Consider the following 15,214-nt stretch of genomic DNA (forward strand, 5'->3'; position numbering starts at 1 on the left):
AGGATGGTCTTTAACCTCCACATATTTGGGTTTCTTCCAAATTTCTTTTTGTGATTGAGTTTAAGCTTCAAAACATTATTGACAATCCCAATCTTTTGGTATCAGTTGAGACCTGATTTGTGATCCAGTATGTGATCTATTCTGGAGAAAGTTCCATGTGCACTTGAGAAGAAAGTGTATTCAGTTGCGTTTCGATGTAAAGTATCCTGCCACAGAAACGAGACAGGGATGTCCACTCTCACCACTGCTGTTCAACATAGTTCTGGAAGTCCTCGCCTTAGCAATCAGACAACAAAAAGACATTAAAGGCATTCAAATTGGCAAAGAAGAAGTCGATGTAAAGTTCTGTAAATATCTGTGAAATCCATCTGGTCCAATGTATCATTTAAAGCTCTTGTTTCTTTGGAAATGTTGTGCTTAGAATATCTGTCATTTGCAGAAAGTGCCATGTTGAAGTCTCCCAGTCTTAGATAATGGTATCATTATCTAAGTATGTCTTTACCTTGGTTATTAATTGATTGATATACTTGGCAGCTCCCACATTAGGGGCATAAATATTCATGATTGCTAGGTCCTCTTGTTGGATAGATCCTTTAAGTATGATATAGTGTCCCTTTTCATCTCTTACTACAGTCTTTGGGATAAATTTTAATTGATCTGATATGAGGATTGCTACCCCTGATTTCTTTTGAGGACCATTTGAATGGTAAATGGTTCTCCAACCTTTCATTTTCAGGATGTAGGTGTCCTTAGGTCTCAAATGAGTCTCTTGTAGGCAGCAAATAGATGGGTCTTGCTTTTTTATCCAGCCTGAAACTCTGTGTCTTTTGATGAGATCATTTTGCCCATTCAAGTTCAGAGTTCCTATTGAAAGATATGAATTTAGTGTCATCATAATACCTACTCAGTCCCTGTTTTTGTGGATTATTTCTTTGGGTGCCCTCTTCCTTTTACAGAGTCCCCCTTAATATTTCTTGCAGAGCTGGTTTGGTGGTCACATATTCTTTCCATTTCTGCCTATCTTGGAAGCTCTTTATCTCTCCTTCTACTGAATGAGAGCCTTGCTGGATAAAGTATTCTTGGCTGCATGTTCTCCTCATTTAGGACCCTGAATATATCCTGCCAGCCCTTTCTGGCCTGCCAGGTCTCTGTGGAGAGGTCTGCTGTTAATCTAATATTTCTTTTAATCTAATATTTCTCTCCATATAAATTATAGATCTCTTGTCTCTTGCTGCTTTAAAGATTTTCTCTTGATCTTTGGAATTTTCAAGTTTCACTATTAAATGTCGAGGTGTTGAACAGCTTTTATTGATTTTAGGGAGGACCCCTCTATCTCCTGGATCTGAATGCCTGTTTCCTTCCCCAAATTGGGGAGGTTCTCAGCTATGATTTGTTCAAATATGCTTTCTGGCTCTCTGGCCCTCTTGGCTCCCTCTGGAACCCCAGTTATATGTAGCTTTTCTTTCTGAGGCTGTCATTTATTTCCCTTAACCCTTCTTCATGCTCTTTTGTTTTTCTCTTTTTTCTTCAGCTTGCTTCCTTGCCATCAACTTGTCTTCTATGTCACTCACTCTTTCTTTTACCTCATTAACCCTCGTCATTAGGACCTCCAGTTTGGATTGCATCTCATTTAATTGATTTTTAATTTCAGCATGATTAGATCTAAATTCTGCAGTCATGAAGTCTCTTGATTCCTTTATGGTTTCTTCCAGAGCCACCAGTAGCTTTATAATTGAGCTTCTCAGTTGGCTTTCTGTCATTGAATTGTAATCCAAATTCTGATTCTTTCTTTTGTTGTGAGTTCTTTTTCCTAGTCATTTTACTCAGTGCAGAGTGGCTATATGAGTGGGCTGCATCAAGAATATCAACCACGACCTAAGTAAATTTCACCCTAAATGATTCTGCTGAGGTCAGAGACCAGAAACTGAAAACAAAGATCAGAACAAAATAAAACAAAAGGACCACTAAAGTGAAAAAAAAAACAAATTTTAAAACAAAGTAGTAAAACATAAAAGGTCAGGAATCCTAAAGAAGAAGAGAAAAAGCAAAAGAGAAAAGAAAAAAAAGTGAAGATAAAAAAGGAGGTGACTGGGAGATGGTGGTGGTGATGAAGTTGTAGTGGAGGGAGAATGTAGTCTACCTAAGGAGTCCTAGAGGGTGATTCTTCTGTTTCTGAGTATATTAAGTTCTGTATGTTAGAAGATGCTCAGTCCCAAATTTATATAAACCAGAAATACTTGTAAAAGGCCCCAACATTGACCACCAAAATATAAATGAGATAAAAGAGGGGGACAGAATGGGAATGAAGAATCTCGCAGAATGAACAAGTATGGTATACCACTTGGTTCTGGGTGCATACTGGTCGTGTTTTAGAAGGTATTGACTTCCACCGTTGTAGAACAAAATGAGGCAGATTTCTCAATACAAAACAAAACAAAACAAAACAACATATCTTGTATATCTCCCAAAATGAAGTTGCATATGTTGAAGGGAATCTAGAAGTGGAAAATATATCTAGGACCTGTAATTGCAGAAATATGAAAGTCAAAAAGGAAGAATCTTAAAAATGAAGAGGTGGTAAAATATTGTGGTTAAGGTGAGAAAAGAGACAAAAAAATTGGAAATTTACAGTCTGATATAAAAACGAGTTGTACTGGAAAAAGGAAGAAATAAAAAAAGGGGGGTATCCTCTGGTTCCATATACTGTAAATCCCTCCACTTCCTCTGGAGCTTTCCAGCACTGCTTGGTCAAGAACTTGTTCTTCCCCTGTCCTTCCAGCTGGTCTTCTGGGGAGGGGCCTGCTGTGCTGGTTCTCAGGAGTGTGCACCTGGGAAGCTGCCCCTGCCCCCCACCAGTGGAAGCTGTAAACCCCGTGGGGCCTCTGTCCCTTGGTGGCCCCGTCCCGTCCCAGGCACAGGGTGACACCAGGAGGAACAACAACAGTGGTGGCGGCCAGCTCTCCAGCTCTGGACTCAGCTCCCACAGTAACTACAGCAGTTCCCAATCTGCACTGGCCTGGATGCTCCGGGGGTGGGGGGCGCTGATCTGCACAGCTTGGGGGCACCCCGCGGCAGGAGAGCCCTTGCTGTCCTGTGCCCTCCCCACCTCCGCCTTTCCTGGGGGGAGCGCAGGATCCTGGGCTGTGTCCCCCAGCGCCCTGGATCCGGGGCCTGTGCCACTGGGATTGCGCTCCTGGGGCCTGGGCTCCTGAAGGCAGCAGGACGCAGCCCCCTCTACCCAAATCCCCCTCCCCGCCCCCAGCTGCTCCCGAGGCCCCGCTGGGCATGCTCCAGCCCTTTGCGGAGCTCCGCCTGTGGTGTGGCACACTCTCCCCTGGACGCACTTCCTCTGATGGTGACCCCGGGAGGCTGGAGGCTCCACTGCCCCTCCTGGGATCCTGCCCAAGTTCCCTGCTGAGCGCCTTTCCATCCAGGAAGAATCAGGGGCGGATTGTTAAAGTTCCCGCTTCTCCAGGGCTGGGCTCTCCTGTCCTTGGAAGCTCTCATCAGGGCCTTACCCGGCTCCTCGGGGGCCCCTCCCCCACTGGATTCTTTTTTATTTTATTTTTCCACCTTCATACTTTGTTAGAGGTGAAAACCCTTCTCTCTGTAGCGTTTCAGCTGTTCTTTCTTTCTTTATTTATTTTTTTTATTTATGATAGTCACAGAGAGAGAGAGAGAGAGGCAGAGACACAGGCGGAGGGAGAAGCAGGCTCCATGCACCGGGAGCCTGATGTGGGATTCGATCCCGGGTCTCCAGGATCGCGCCCTGGGCCAAAGGCAGGCGCCAAACTGCTGCGCCACCCAGGGATCCCTCTTTCTTTAAATCTCATGTCAAATTTGTAGGTTTTCAGGATGATTTGAAAGTTATCTAGGTAAGTTGGTGGGGCCGGGTGAGTTGGCGACCCTAATCCTCCACCAGCTTGCCCTGCCCCTCAGCCTGAACTCATTTAATAAACTCTTCACTCACACCTCTCAGAACAAGACTAAAAAGCCTTTGGTAACACCCCTAGGAGCACTGGGCGAGGCCTCAGGGCCTGGAGTTCTCCCACATTCACCCAGAAAAAAAGAGAAAATATTTTTAAAAATCTCCTTTCTTATTTCATGACTTATATCCATATATAAATATTTTTTCTAATATTAAATACCAATTTACTAAATGACCAACATTTTTCTGTCCAACACTTGCTTTTTCTGTATTTTCTTAAAATAATTTTAAAATTTAGAACAGTTTTAGATTTACAGAAATTTTTCCAAAATGGTACCAAGAGTTTTCATATATCCCATTCTCAGTTTCACCTATACCTTATGTTAGTATGGTACATTTGTTGAAATTAGTGAACCAATATTGATATTGGCCCCAGATCTCCTGGCATGGATGACTCTGGGGCTTGCATTCAGGAGTCCCACATGACTATAGCAAACAAAGAAGCAGTTCATTCCTCAGCTATATACTGGAGTTCAGTGCAGAGGGAGCAAGCAAAAATGTCCATCTCTGAGTTTCTCCCTGGAAGGGTTTTAGCCACATTATAACCAGCTGCTACCAGAGGGTCCAACTTCTAATCAGCAGGCTGAAATGCAGACTCTTCACTGTGTGTGTGGTGTGGGTCCCAGCATCAAATTTATAACATTATTTTCTCTTAAATCAAGAAGTTACTCTGTCTAGCTTCCCCATTTGGAGCTTGTTACTGTTATTTGCTTGTTAACTTATTTAATGACTTGATCATTTTAGGGCTACCTAGTTCATCTCCACACTGTGAAGCCTCTGATATTGCTGCTCAGGAGGCTGACCTGGGGTATGCCTAAAGTTCCTAACAATAGTTTTGGTAGGGTTTTCTTTCACTGCCTCTTTCTCTGATCACACTTGCTGTAAATTTGTAATTACCAGCTGATTGCTACATTGTTTTCAACAGTGCCCTACAGTATAAACCATTTCAGGGATTTATCCAAATCAAATTCAAGTTTCTTGAGAGGACTAGATCTTGAGGTAGGTTTTAGATTTCTTTTAAAACCAGAAGGGCTCTTTTCAACTCTTTCTCCATTTGAGCCTGACTGAAAAGAGCCTCCTAGCTCAATGGAAATTTAGCCTCAGCAGCAGGTAGCTGGGGGGGAGGGGGATGGATGAGAAATGCTGACATTCTACCCATACCAGGAATACAGCCTTCTGAATGGGAGATGCAGGGAGAGAGAGCCCTGTGTGTTGGTTTTACTACTCTTGAGTGGAATTCCCATCTTGTTCAGTTGGGATGACAAAGGTTCAAGCAAAGTTCTTGGTTCAAATACCAAGATCTCTCAGCTCTTACCAAGTTTAGAAGATTTTTTTGAATAATGTTTTATCATTTGCTATATGTCTGCAGGGTCATTTTCAGAAACTTTAAATAGGTATTTGTCTTTTAATAGTTTTAGCCACTTTCACTGGGGAACAGTTCCACAGGGATCCTCCTACAATCATACTGGAAGTGGGATCCCCTGGCATAAGCTTTTCTACTCTGACAATTCAACTTATGGACTAACAGAAATGAAAACAAGTCTATACTTCATAGAAAAATATATCAGTTCAGTTTCCAAACATGTAATAAATCAGAATTCACAGTCTTGTATCAATGATATCACTGTTCAGACTTTTACTGTGTATGCTCATTTTAGAGGAGTTTTAGAGGCATTATCAACTTAATTGTATCTGATAAATTCAGTGACAGTTATTAGTGCTAGTAAGAAGTGGCATATGATTATGAAATTTAAGATAATAAAGAAAATTGGAAATGAGAAAACCGTACATGTTGCATATTGGCGTATATAATATATTCAATATTGGCAAGCTCTTTGGAGGACAAAATATTAATCATGCAGTGTGCTATATGCTCATGTAACTAATTCATCACAGAAAAGTAAAGGCATTATGCATTCAGTAATACATAATGATGACAGCATATTCCAGTTTTGTCATTTGAGAAGCTTAATATTATGACTAGAAAATCAATATCAATGTTGGATGCCTCTTTACCTGAAGTTAAGTCTAGAGAAGGCCAGAAGTTTGTTCAAAAATATAAAGCCTAACTATGGAAAGAGCACCCCTGAAAAAATATTACTAGCAAAGAATAGATAGCAAGGAATTAGTCTATAATTTGAAAGTCTGCTTGACTGTGCATAGATCACAAAGAAGTGGTGATTAACTTAACAAGCCCATTGGTAAGGAAAGGTATATGAAAAGGTATTGCCTGAGTTAAATCTTGAAGAGTGGAGGTGTTGGCATGACAAAAGAGAAGTACATTTACGAAAGGGGAAGTATCTTCTCAAAGCCCCCAAAGACATGCCATCACCAATTACCCTTCAAAGCCTTCAAAATTACTTAACCAAAGAAAAACCTGTCTCATACATGGAGAATAGATTACAGAATGTTTTACATATAGGTAAGGTAAAAGGAGAAGGTTATTTCTACTTTAACTGGAAATGCTAGATAATATTTCTTATTCAGTATCCAGTTGGTAATTGTTTCAATACTCTAATTGATTTTATATGAATATATACATATGATAAAGTATCTAAAGCTTTGGAATGTCATCAGATTATAAAAATACTGTGATCTTGGGAAAGCATGAATATGTTTGAATTTAATTTGGAACTTTATTTTAAGAATGCTGTATATTAATTCAGGTTAAAATAGATTTGCTAATATCACCTTTTAATTTCTATAATTACCATAATAGGCCTACAACATTTTTGAAAGAAAACATTTTGAAAATAAATGTTCCAATTTATTTGAATCCTATGACATACCTTTTAAATTTACATAGCCACTGTGTAAATGTCATGTTGCTCAAGATGCCTTCAGCCATTTCAATTTTTTCCTGCCAGTCTCCAATTTATGCATTTTTGATGCCTTTTACTTTATGGCAATGACCTTAAATTTCTCAAAAAGCTTATTCCAGAAATATTTTCCTTTAAGAAATTTAGTTCTCTTTACTGCACTAAAGGGAAAAGTGTTAGATCCTAGGCCCAGTGAAATAAGACACAGACAAGAATACTTCCTTAAATAGTGAGAAACTGGGGCAGCCCTGGTGGTGTAGCCGTTTAGCCCTGCCTGCAGCCCGGGGTGTGATCCTGGAGATCCGGAATCGAGTCCCACGTCAGGCTCCTTGCATGGAGCCTGCTTCTCCCTCTGCCTGTTTCTCTGCCTTTCTCTCTCCCTCTCTCCCTCTCTCCCTCTCTCTCTCTCTCTGAATAAATAAATAAAGTCTTAAAAAAACTGTCATTACTTAAATAGAGAGAAACTTGTTCATTTACCCATCGTTAGTAATATACCTATCTTTTCACTTAAACTATTTGAGCACTCATAATACGCAAATCACCATGAAATTGAATAGATTAAGGACCTGCAGAGGCAAGGCCTTAACACTGAAGATGCTTTTTTCCTTATGAAATCTTTTCCCTGAAGAGTCAGGAGTCACTTCAATCCATTTACCAGCCTTTGGTTTCCTTCATCCTTGTTGATATCATGCACAATTCTTACACATAAATACCCATACTGACTACAACTAGTCTTCAATATTTTCCTTTTTCCTCCCAATTTATCACTTTACCACTTCATTTTTCCTTTCTCACAGTAGCTTCTCCATTATACAAGCTCCATAGGGCAAACAGATCCATTGAATATCCTGTCCTCAAAGTGCTTTGATCTTCTCATGTCACATGACCTTCTATTCCGTTATAGACAGACCTTGAATCTCAACATTAATCTAAAATTGACAGACTGGTAATGGATGAATGAGAGGACAAACTAGTTAAAAAGCTGTTCTATTTCATCAGGTAAGAGGTGATGTGACCCTGAATCATGACAGTTACATTGTTTGCTTTTAAAGAATAAATGTTGGATTTAAAAGATTTGGGAAGGCAAAAATAGACTTGGTTTCTGGCTGAAGGTGAGCTAAAAGCCCAAGAATGTAAGGTTTTATCTAAAATGCCTAGGTGGTGGAGCCAGTACCTGAATTTAGGAATATATAAAAATCATAGATTGTAATTGATAATATGATGTGACATCACTAATTTTATACATAATAAAGGGAATAAAATGTAATACTGTAATACTAGGGCAAACATAATACTATTAACAGAAAAATCCACGAAAGTGGAAACAGAAGAGAGAGAACAGGTAGAGAAATAGAAATAAATATAGAAAAGGCAGACTTAAAGCCAATTACATCAATAATTACATTAAGTGTAAATGGACTATACACTCCAATTAAAAGGCTGATGTCAGTCTGAATTAAATAACAAGCCCCTAATGCTGTGCTGCCAAAGAAAAAGGTAGCTGAATGTAGTTGAATGTAAAAGAATAAAAATGGCAAATAACTAAACATATAAATTTGGTGTGACTATATTAACATCAGACAAAAAGAGTTCAGAACATAAATTATTAACAGGTGTAAGGGGGGAAATTTGAAATAATGAAGTGATCAATTAATCAGGAAGACACAAAAATCTCAATATTTTTATACCTAATATCAGAGCACACCAAAAGAGAATAAGGCAAACCTACAATTACTGTTGGAGTTCTTACACCTCCTCCCAGTAAGTGTTCAAATGGAGAAAAAACAAGTACGAATAAGTGACCACAACAATGAAAGCCTGTGTATTATTGTCTGTTATATCCATCCCCTTCCATTATACAACACTAGCATGAACAGCTACAAAATATAATCACTATTCAAATGCACGTGAAACATTCACCAAGATGGGATATATACTATAAAATAAATATCAATTAATTTTAAATATTTTACAAAGTCTTCAGGAGGGAACCTAGCAAATGGTTTAAATGAAACAGTATCTAGCATTCACATGATACTAGAAATAGTATCTCTTTCCCCTAGCCAGGCTACAAAGCTACATCATTCCAAACAATGGTTTTGCCTTTGTAGTAGGCCTACTGTGATACTGCTCAAGACCTACCTCTCAAAATCTTAAAAATCGGAACTCAAAAGGATTACACTGTTCCCAAATAACTAACCTACATCTTTCAGCAAAACCTAAGCATATTTATAGAAATGAAATTATATCTAACACCCAAAAAGTTAAAAATTTTTAAAAATATTTTATTTATCTATTCATGAGAGACACACGGGGAGAGGCAGAGACACAGGCAGAGGGAGAAGCAAGCTCCAAGCAGGAAGCCTGATGCAGGACTCGATCCCAGGTCTCCAGGATCATGCCCTGGGCTGAAGGCAGGTGCTAAACCACTGAGCCATCCAGGGATCCCCCGAAATGTTAAAATTTACAGTGTCTGGCAGTCAATACAGATTTATTGGGTACACAAAAGAACAGGAAAATATAAACAATAATTAGGAAATAAATCTAACCTAGAACTGACAGAACTGTTGGAATTAACAGACAAGGACATTAAGTACTTATAATTGTATTTCATATATTCAGAAAAGTAAGTAGAGACATGGTTGTTATTAGCAAAGAACAAATTAGAATCTTCAAGTGAAAACTACAATGTATGAGATGACAAATGCACTGGCTGAAATTAACAGCCAGGGAAAGAAAATTAGTGAATTTGAAGATACAGCAATAGAAATAATGCAAAAGAAACACAATTTTGAAAAACCTTTAAGTAGCCTAATCTGTAATTCAAGTCCTGAACAAATGAGGGTATGAGCAGTAAAGATATTTGAAAAAAGTCATTTTCAAAGCCTTTCCAAATCTGATGAAAACTAAAAAATAAATAAATAAATAATAAATGAATGAATGAATGAATGAATGAATAAATAAATAAAGTGTTTCACAAGTTCAACAGAACACAAACAGAAACAAGAAGAAAACTATATGAAGGGACCTTGTGATAGAATTATATCACAAGAATAAGAGAGATAAAGGGAAAATCTTTAAAATCAGTCAAGAAAAAAAAGCATTATGTGCAGATGACCAAAGATCGTATTTCTCATAGGAAAAAAATAGAAGTGAAAACACAGTGGTACAACATCTTTAAAATAACAGCATTAAAAAAAAAGCAACAAAACTTTGAATTGAGAACTGTATTCCAAAACAAATATATTTTTTCAATAATGAAGGCAAAAAAAATCCCCACAAACATTTTAGATATATAAAAGCTAAAACAATTTATCACCACAAACTGCATCACCAAAAATATTAAAGGACATCCTTCAGACAGTAGGGATATATATATATATTTTTTTTCAGTAGGGATATATTAAGTGAAAATATTAATCAAAAAGCTGCAGGAGAAAAAAAGCACTGAAAATGGCAACTTACATGGGTAAATACAGGAAATTTTTCTGGCTATTTAAGTCACTCCAAAAGGCAAGAAATAATAATACATAATTTATTTTTAAAATAAAAATATGAGGTTTATAATATGTGTAAAAGTGAAATGTGTGACAATAATAGCAGAAGAGATAGGAGAAGAGAAATGGACTTTACTACTATAAAGGGTCAGGAACTTAGCTGAGCAGAGAGAGAAAGTGGAGTTGCTAGGTGTCCAATTAAAGTAGTAAGCCAAAAAAAAAAAAAAGTAACAGTGATACCATCAATCATTTACCACAATAATATAAGTCAGAAGCTAAAATCAGAGAATGCTGACTTCCCTTGTTTCACTTCCCCCCATGGAACAGTGCACCAATAGAGGTAGATTAGCACAGACGTGGGGGTTGTCTCTCTGTCTAGAAGGTCCTAAACAAAGAGTTCAGAAAGTTTTATAGACCATGGGGTAGAGACAGGGCAAAAGGGGAGGACCAGGACTGGAAAGTACTGGAGTACTCAGTGAAAGAGGTAAAAAGGGTCTTATGTTTTCCCCCTCTTAAAGAGGCCTCTGAAGAGGCACCTGAAAAAGACCTATGCCCAAGGTCGAAGATGATGAAATACAGGTGAAGACACTGGAGTTAGGATGTTGCACATAAAGAGCATGACCAGCCAGAGGGACCTGAGACTTTGCCCACACCTCCTTTAAGAGACTGCTGGCTGTACAGTACAGCAGGTGTGGGGAGGGCAGCTTTTCCCCATCAGTCTTGTGAGGCAAAAACCTTTTAATTGCTTATAGCAAGGCCAGAAAATTCACACATTAACTAGGAGGCTAACTCTTCATAGAGGTATCCATATTACATGTGAAGTATGATGATATCACTTGAAAGTAGGCTGTGATGATTTAAAGATATGAACTAGATTCTTATAGCAACCACTAAAATACCAATAACAGTTATAGCTAATAAGGTAACAGAGGAGATAATATGAAATCATAAAAAATTCATTCAATCCAAAAGAAGACAGTAAGAGTAGAAAAGTGAACATATAGCACATGATATAAACAATAAGCATATAGCAAGATATTTAAACCCAACCATATCAATAATCACATTAAAAGCAATTAATTCACATGCCCTAATGAAAAAGAGATTGCCAGATTATATTAAAAAAGCACAAGACCAAGCATATGTCACTTACAAGAGAGGCACCCCAAATATAAAAATACTTACAGTACGAAATACTTACAATGAAAAAAGTCCACTTAGTTAATACTTAGGCGAAGAAAGCCACAGTGATTATATTAACATTGAAATTTATTTAAGAGGAAAGAATACAAGGGAGCATAATATTCTTCGGATATTGTTACCAATATTACAATAATATTACTAGGACTACCCAAGCCCTACCACTATGTCTGTCTCCTTTGGATGATATCTCTAAGTGTCTTGGAGTTTATTATCATGCCCCTCCCTTCCATGGCATTAAATTGAAAGACTTGTGCAACTGCAGGAATTTTATAGTCATACTTTTTAGTCTCCAGTTAGGATAAACTTTGAACTTTAATGTTTAGTCCAGAGTATCCTGTGAATCAGGTTGAGTCTGGAACTAGACTGAAATCATTTTTTAGCTTCTTCTCCTTCCTGCCCTGCTTTTCTTATTCCATTACAGGTTTCATTTGGAAGAACTTCCTTAATAAATCATTTGCATGCACACAAATCCTTCTTTCAGGGTTTGCTTTCTAGAAACTGACCTAAGATAGAAGTACCTGTGAAGATGACAGTCAAGAAGGTTTCCCTGGAAGGAGTACAACATTAAGTAGGAAAGAAAATCATACAGTCTGTTTTTTAAAAGTTGAAAGCACAAACCCAAAGGTTTTGAGAATTATCTGTATAGTATTTTCCCCTATTTCCATTTAAGATAGTGTTTTTAACTCCCTCTATTTTACCAATAAATTATTTTACCAAGTTAAACCTATGGAATGACGTTTTTCTTGGGCTTTAGGTTTGTAAACTAGAACCACTGGCTATTTTGCTCATATAAATTTCCATTATTATAGTAATTCTTCAAATTAATCATAAATAAGGAGGAAAAACAAAGGCAATTTTGCAAGTGAGCAGCATCAGAAAAAAGAGAGGTCTATATTCCATCATATAAAATTAACCTACAGTCAATTATTGGAATTTGCTGAAGTTGCTGCTGAAGGTATATAGTTTTCTTTCTTTCAAAGTTGTCTTAACCTAGAGTCCCTAGATGATATTTAATGAAATGAAATATAAAAGGCTTGATATAGATCATTTGTTTTTTCCTAGACAAAGAATCAAAACTTTCATGAGATCCTCAATGAGACTGAATTCCTCCCCCCAAAATCGTGCTTTTGTTTATGAATGCAGAAAAAATGATTTTGATCACTCTGCAGACTTCCCAGAACCAATGGCCTTCTTAACTTCTTCAATTTCACTTTTGAGAAAATGTTCCCTCTCGAATCTCCTTTCTGTCCTTATTTTTCTTATTCTATGTTTCATCTTATTTTTCAAAATACCTAATTATGTTTTCCCATAAATTATTCTTTGACTACTTTTGTTTCTTCAAGGTCCCTCAATGAATTCCAGGAATCCCATGACTTCATGTTGCCTCCTCTGTTGGAATCATTTGTGTTTGCCTTCAGCCCAAGTGTTTCCCAAAACTTCATTCTTCCTATCCTCACCTTCCTATTAGCGTATCTGCCCAGATGTCACATTCAAAATATCCAAAATTTGCAATATTTCCCCACAAAGACACTATGTTCTTCATATAAAAACATTAGTACAGATAACTATACTTTCTAGAAAATGATTATATAGACCCTCTCAAAGAAAAATGCACACCATTATATGGTTCAGACAAGTTACTTGGGAAAAACACATCTGGACCGATTCCTAAAACATACCAGAAGACCACGCTGCATCTTTTGGTTCAAAGTATAGATTACTGTCATCATTAAGGGCTCCTGCATTCTTACATATTTGATAATACACATATAGAGTGGTTTGTGACTTAATGCTCCATTGGTTAATCAGCCTTTTCTGCAGGTTCATCAGCAGGTTGAGCCGGCTGTGCCTTTCTCTGTGGTCTTTCTTTAAGACCTTCCAGGAGTGGAGATACATCATCATCATCATAAATCGTAAACTCCAAGTCTTTACCAACAATTCCAATGAAACATTCTTTGTAGTTAGGTCCTGTTCTATAGGAAGTGTCTCTCGTAAGGCACGCAGACCATGTTTAACCAGTTCATTCAAATTGCACTCCATAAACCCAGACATACGTCTCTCCAAGTAAGTACGAGCTGATTGAAAATGGGCTCCAATGGACATGGCTCTAGAGTCAAAATCGTTGGCAGATGGACAGGTTTGGAAAATGTGAGGGCCCATATCATCATAACCAGCAATAAGCAGTCCAACACCATATGGTCTCCGGCCATACCGTTGTGTTGGTATCTGGGTCTTGCTTCCAATTAGAGATACAAGACGAGACACAGGAAGAGGTCTGTCAAATACAAATCTGGAATCCAAACACTCCTGGCGCATAAAATTACATAACAGTCTAGCATCAGCAGTAAGTCCCACAATTGAGATACCAATATGCTTATCAACATGAAGAATTTTCTTCTGATGAGCTGCAAGCTCTGACTGTACTCTCTTCAATGCAACCAACACTGCATGGGTTTTTGATTTCAGACCAACTGTGGCTGAACCTTGTTTGACAGCTTCCATTGCATATTCAATTTGATGAATCCTGCCCTGAGGGCTCCAAACAGTGACGTCATTGTCATACTGGTTGCAAAACATGGTTCCAGGGAGGGTCCCGCTGCAGCCTCCGGCAGAGGTGGTGGCTTCAGGATCGAGGCCTCCTATTTATTTCTACAGTGTGACTCCCCATCAGTAAGACTGGAAACCACAAAGTCAAATTGCATGCCTCTTTTCATTTATTTCTAATTTCTGACAGTAAGTCCTATTAATTCTTCAGATTTTATCTTGAAAATATTCTATTCCTACTGTCATCATCTTATTTTTTTAAATGATTTTTATTTATTTATTCATGCAGACAAAGAGAGGCAGAGTCACAGGCAGAGGGAGAAGCACGCTCCCTGCAGGGAGCCTGATGCAGGACTCAAACCCAGGATCCCGAGATAAAAGGCAGACGTCCTGAGCCAAAGGCAGACACTCAAACACTGAGCCACCCAGGTGCCCTGTCATTATCCTGTTTCAATCTCTTCACATATCCAAGGTTTTCTCTATTCTAAATTATTCTATAAACTCCCGGGTATGGTTTCTAAACCTCACCTTTGTCCATGTTCTTCTGCTATTCAGACTCTTCTATATTAAGCCACTATTTACTGAATCTTATTCCACAACTGGAAAACAAAACAAAAACCCATCCACCTTCCGTATTCTGCCCACACCAGCATCTGATATGTCTCTCCTTCTCATTCTCTAAGTATCAATAAATCTCATACCAGCCAGATAAATATGTCTTCAACTTTGAGCCCTATGACTTTGCTTATAAATTTAATTTTAATGCCATTCCCTATATCAACAATTCCTTAACTTCCTTAACTCTAGCACTCACAAAACTTTTTTTTTCTAATCTTGCCATCTTGCAGAAGCATCTCCCCTCATCCATTTTGTTTGAAGACAGTCTTAACCTTAAGTATCCCTGAATTTGATTCACTCTTTAGTGTTTTATACATAGTAGGCTGTTAATGATTTTTAATGAAAAAAATTTTCTATTTTATTTACATTGGTTAGTTAAAAGACTTAAATATTAACTTTTAAAATGTGTTCTTCTCATTGTTAAAGTATCTACACTATCCCAAACAATCTACAGATTCAATGTAATCCCTATCGAAATTCCAACGGCATTTTTCACTGAAATAGAATAAACCTAAAATTTCTATGGAACCATGAAAGACTCTGCA

General features: G+C 37.9%; 1 pseudogene; it reads right to left on the reverse strand.

The window, feature by feature from the left end:
* Nucleotides 1-13,293: 13,293 nt before the first annotated feature.
* On the reverse strand, nucleotides 13,294-14,084 carry LOC121495747 (annotated as a pseudogene).
* Nucleotides 14,085-15,214: the final 1,130 nt, after the last annotated feature.

This window comes from Vulpes lagopus, chromosome 7 (genome assembly GCF_018345385.1).
Source record: "Vulpes lagopus strain Blue_001 chromosome 7, ASM1834538v1, whole genome shotgun sequence".
Classification (NCBI taxonomy): Eukaryota; Metazoa; Chordata; class Mammalia; order Carnivora; family Canidae; genus Vulpes; species Vulpes lagopus.